At 24.7% G+C, this 6,000-nt stretch overlaps 1 protein-coding gene across 1 annotated transcript in view; it reads left to right on the top strand.

Annotated features, from left to right (window-relative positions):
- The first annotated feature begins 305 nt into the window (after nt 1–305).
- LOC111613630 (protein hu-li tai shao-like) overlaps nt 306–6,000 on the top strand; it is a 44,787-nt gene continuing 39,092 nt past the window's right edge. The window contains exon 1 of the mRNA XM_023354985.1: nt 306–392. The gene's annotated coding sequence lies outside the window, so the exon portion shown is untranslated. The remainder of the gene's footprint in view (nt 393–6,000) is intronic.

The following is a 6,000-nucleotide window of genomic DNA, read 5'->3' as shown; positions in this document are numbered from 1 at the left end:
ATTATTAAATTAACTAATTAAAACTAATTTTTATATTTACTATTTTACTATAATTAATAATATCGAAAAGAATTGTCAATTAGTTTAAAATTATTAAGAAAATAATCAGGTTTAACAGTGAGTAAGTGTATTCACTTTTGCCACCCCCCTCTAACGTAGAATAAATATTTATAAAATTCAAATTAAATAAATAAATGTTTATAACTTAAATATAAATTACACAACATCGTTATTATTAATAATAACTCCACGTATTTTATAACTATTATATAATTACAAAAATTAAATTATATTTTTGCTTTTAGTAGGGTGGCGTATTAGTTGACAGACGAGCTTTGCCGCGCCCTATCGGTATCGCGGTACCGGGCTTCAGAGTGGGGGAAGAATAGACGGTGAGTTAGAACGGAATTTAATTGTGAAATCTACAAACTTTCATAGTTTAATGTTAAAATAAATGTTTATATATAATCCGATTTCGTTCAGGCTTTCTAGAACATTAAAAATCGATAAAAAATGCTTAAAATACTAGATGGTATGTTAAGCCTAACGAGAGCTTTCGGATGTAAAATGGTGTAGAATTTTGAATATTTTTCTTATTTTATATTCATTTTCTTATATTATTTAAGCATTTTTTATCGTATTAATTCTTACTTATTCATCTATGATGGATCGGCATTAATTCTTAATCTGTATTAATCATCGGATTCGATTTATTCCGTAATTTATCTAATTTTCATCCATTTAAGCCGAATATTGAGTATTTTTGGTGTTATTTTATGTGTTTTTAGTGTAATTTATAATTTAAAATATATTTTAAGTTGTTTTTAACGTATTTTTCGTCCTAAACTACACACCCATTTATCCAAAAGAATTTTTTTTTAGTAGCGAATATTATATTGATCAGTCGATGTGTTATGTCCTTTCGGAATATTTTATATGCTTATATTTTTTAATTTTAGCGGCATTGAAATACGCTGTTTTTTTATTTTTGGTAAATTTTTAAAAATTAAAAATAATTTATTTTTTTTCCAGTTTGATTATATTAAAATCATTAATAAGATATGAAATTAATTTAAAAAATATGTATTCGTGATATAGAATAAAGTCCCGTTTTTATCTGTCTGCAGATAACATAATTGACCGGTTTTGCTCTTAATAATTACTACTTCCGCAACATTTTCTCCGTCTAAAGCTGCCCCTTAAATGATATTAAGTTAGTTATTTTAAATGATTATTCTACGTTAATGAATGATTTATATCGTTATATATATAAAAATGTTTTTTCCTTTCAATTCTTATAATAAAAGTAAGGGTTAAAATTGGGTTGTTTTCTTATTGTGGTCGTCTTTGTGTATCATCCCACGCCAAGACGGGTTATGTGATGGAAATTCTGCATTGAACTCTTGTGAGGTCGAGTGACGTGTCGGAAATAATTCCCAGGAAGTGAATGATTTGCTATTCTTTGACTCATCATCTGAGTGATATCGCCACGATTTTCGAGGTAGGAAGTACGTGGAAGCGATGTAAGCGTTTAAAATGGATGCCGAAGATGATGATCTCAAAAAATCAAGTTACTCACTCAAGAACGATTTCTAGTAGATGAATTGAAGTGTACCGAACAAATATAAACTAGATATATTTATTATGATAACATATCTTGTGTTAATATAATTTTCCAACATTTATATCAAATAATATTTGAAAACAGTCATGCGATTTTTATCGTTTAGTGTAATATATATATATATATACATACTGTATATGGAAGTTACATATTAGCATGTACTGTACTGTATGTAACCTTGATTGACGTTAATGCTTCCTCGGTCTAATTTGATATGGTCGGTCTAGTGTTTTCTTAAATTTAGTTGTAACTTCAATATTGGAATTAACTATCAAGGTCTTGCGTTTATATGAAATGCGTTTTCATGATGTACAGTACATGATAATTATTCCTACTGTGTTTTAAAGCCCATATTTGCCAACGTTCTAATAATAGCTAATAATAAAATTGAAGTTTGTTAATAGTGCATCGAAATTTTTACAGTTAATTGAAGGTTTGTAAATGGGTTTATTATGAGTAAAACTCCGTATGACCTGGTTAACGGAAACTTTTAAGAAATATTGATTCACAGCCTGTTCAGTTATCTACCCACGTTGACCTGGTTTCAGTTTGAGAAATTTCGTTTTATTATATTATATTTTTCAGTAACTTTTATTGTCATATTTATATTAGAGAGACGCTTATATAATTTAAGATAAGATCCTTCATCGATTTAACTGTTGCTGCGTGATAAGTAAAATTTAATCCTGGAAACTTTAATTATATAATTTCGAATCATGACATTTACGAAATTTTAGCAATTTAATTTCAGAATTTGAATAAACCGAAAATATTATTATAAATTTATGGAGATAATTTTTTCTGTTCGTGTTAACTTTTTTTTGCTTCGTTCATTAAAGTATGAAATTATATCGTAAAGATCGAAGTTTGTCCAACCGCATCCATTATCTCATTGCGATGACAAACTGTTGCCAGACGAGCAGGTTTGATGGTGAATCTGTTATGCTTTGTTGATCATTTGAAAGAGGCGATTTGTCTTATCTGAGATATAATGATGTAGATCAGCTTTATTAATCTAATTTTTCTTGCTCAGTTTTAAGCAGGTGGAGCTTCATCGTGTTGAGTCAGTCATGTGACTAATAAGACCATATTTCCTCATTTGTACACGAGGAAGTTAATATTTTAATAATTTCTTTTTCTAGTTTTAAATAATTTATATTTATACAAAACGATTTCTATGATGGGAATATTTTCCATTTGTTTTAATTTAATTTTTTAATAACAACTTTATTTTGAAACTTTGCCAATTACCTTGAGTCGATTATTTCCAGATACTTTTAAAGTTGCGATTATGATTTTTCTGCACGAATATAATGTGTAATGTTAAATTTAAAAGCGAAAATGATAGTTTTATCAAATTTTACTCATTTTATTATTTCCAAGGGCGTGTCTAGTTCATCGAACTTAACAAACACGAATGGGACGATTACATTTTCTTATTTTCGATGCTTGTTTCTCCTTGTAACTATAGATCGGTTTATTAACTGATCTTTGTTCTGTAAGAACTGGAGTTGCTAGACTACTACAGGATATATTTTGGTATTTGAACTATCCTTGTAGATCGGTAAAAATACGAATAAGAAACGAAAAGTAGGATAATTTTAACTTATGACAATTTTTGATTATTTTGACCTATTTGGGTATTAAAACAGGAAAATTTTTAATCCGATTATTTTAATAAATTTTATAATATAAACAATGAAATAAGAAATGTGCAAATTTATAAATTATTAAATTATTTAAGAAACTTTTTTCTCAAAATGTCTTGCCTTTCTGGAAACTTACTGTTGATTAATAGAAACCAAAACAAATTTTATTATTTATTTAGAAATTTGAAGGCCATACAAACTGTGTAAATTTAAATTACTACAAAAATATCAAACGAATTTTAATTATTAAAATTTTTCGTAATGACAGTCATTAAAATTTCATAAGACTACGTTACTTTTAGTATTGTTTTATCGAAATAAAATATCATTCAATTTAAAATTGTATTGTAATTGTATCATGACAAATCAATTGTGATTTAAATAAGTAATCAGTTGTTACCATATGCTGAAATTAAATGATGTAAGATTTTAAGATCTAGAGTTATAAATTATTGAAATTTCTTAGATATGTGATCTTAGTTTGAAAACATAATTTTTGTATTAGGCTAGTTTTGCTAAAAGTTTAATAGTTTTATGTTATGATAGAATTTGTCTACTGTGTGATTTCAATGAAAGTTATATTTGTAAAATGTTTTAAATTGTATATCATTATGATGGATTTTTAAAACTCTATAAATTTTTCTTTCTACATTTTCTCTCTTCTATACTTGTGATTTGATTAAAATATATAATATAAAAATGTTTTTAGGAATTATTTGAAATATAAAATTCAATCTGGGATTCAGATTTTAAAGAGAATGCAATAAATTAAGAATTATCAAAATTTAATATTTAATTTTATAAAAATTAAACGTCAAACTGTTTTATATATATTTTTAAGTAAGATTTTTTAGTATCTGATTTTGTTTTTACTTTATATTATATATACATTTTTTAACATTTTTGAAATTATGATACCTAAAGATTTTAAATATATAACTAATTTATTGTAAAAATAAGTGCAAACTTATTACATCATGTAAAAATACCTGGAGAATGATGGTGAAAAATACAATTTTAATTTTTTGAATATTTAAAAAACTTATTATATTATACTTAATAAATATATGATATGAATATTGTAAATTCAATTGACACTTACTGATTAGATATATATAAAAAAATTATGAGCTTGTTTTACATTCTATAATTTGGAGTGAATAATTTTCAAAATTATTATTCAAATAAATCAGAGCTTTATGTATAAATATAATTAATTTTTTTATAACTTAATAAATTTGTATTTAAATCATAAATTTATAATAAAAAAATGAAGGCTTCTAAAATTTACTAATATTTTTATAATAATAATTTCTTATGATATCAATCCTGCTGTAATCTTTGATACTGTTAATCATTTTTGTATTCCTAGTTTCTTTTTTACTTTTGATCATTCAGCATTCTAATTTCATTTACATCAGATATTTAATGAAATTTATTGGGGTTTATATTGATAATGATCATCTGCTTGAGAAAAAGATTTAAGATTAAAAAAGATTATTAATGACTTAGTGACAATGTGATTTTACATTTCATATTTCATTCTAAAGTTTTGAAATACACAAACTGTTTTGAAGAACAAATGAATTACTCATTCATGATGAAAACTAAAAGTAATTTCAATTTAATTAATGAAATGAAACACGTCATTTTCATATGTTTACATATACTTTTCTGTTGTAATTGTATATTAATACTATAAAAATGCATGTTTTTATTCAGAAAATCTATCCCTATAATGCCATATTATATGTCAAATTATGTAAGTGTAGGTAAATGTATAGTCAAGATAAAATTTTATCCAGCAGCTAAATTTTAAAACTTTGATTAAGTTAACTGATGTTTTTCTTTGAACATTTTAACATGTTTTGCCAATTTTACTTCTCTTTATAATTGTATTGATTTGAAAACATTTAAAGTGACATTGAAAAGCAAAAGTGCATGTCAAAATTCAGATTTTGTACTTGTATCATTGACTATTGTATTTGTTTAATAAAATCCATCTAACAAGAAGTTTGTCAAACATTTTTATTACTTTAAGAAAATTTGCATTCTAGTTTTCATATAATTTAAATTTTAAATGCTTTTAATTATTTTTCACATTTATCTTAAGAAAAAAGATACATTAAATTTTTTTTGCAATTCAAGATGCAAATTATATTTCTACAATTTCTACAATATTTAAAAAAATATTTTTTCAGTGAAATTAGGTGCATCATTATTAAAATCATTTATAAAAAAAATTTTAATTATTTGAGCATAAGAGTTAAATTTGTGTTAACAATTTTTTTACAATTGCTTTCAAATTAAGTTTTTGTGAAAGAAAATATATCTAATATTTTGTTTAATCATAAGACTAAGTTTTAAATCATGTTATGTTTAAGCAATTTAAAATACAGTATACAGGGTTCCTACACATCTGGAAAGTCAGGGATTTTCATTAGTGTTCAGAAAGTCATGGAATGTCAGGGAATTTGCTTCCTTGGCTGACTTGTTGAGTTTTTGCTGACAATATGTTTGACCAAGTGTAGCTGTCTGCAGGCAGCAAGAAGTAATGTGGTGCAATGCAACTTATGAAAAGCATTGCAGAATATTTTTAGTACCCAAAATTTTTCAAAAATTTACAAAGTACAAAAAATGATAAATAATTTTAATTTAATTTTTTAATAACAACTTTATTTTGAAACTTTGCCAATTACCTTGAGTCGATTATTTCCAGATACTTTT

This window comes from Centruroides sculpturatus, unplaced genomic scaffold, assembly GCF_000671375.1.
Source record: "Centruroides sculpturatus isolate CEXI.00-Female unplaced genomic scaffold, Cexi_2.0 scaffold1979, whole genome shotgun sequence".
Classification (NCBI taxonomy): Eukaryota; Metazoa; Arthropoda; class Arachnida; order Scorpiones; family Buthidae; genus Centruroides; species Centruroides sculpturatus.
Note: the sequence above shows the minus strand (reverse complement) of the source record. Positions and strands in the feature narration are given on the sequence as shown.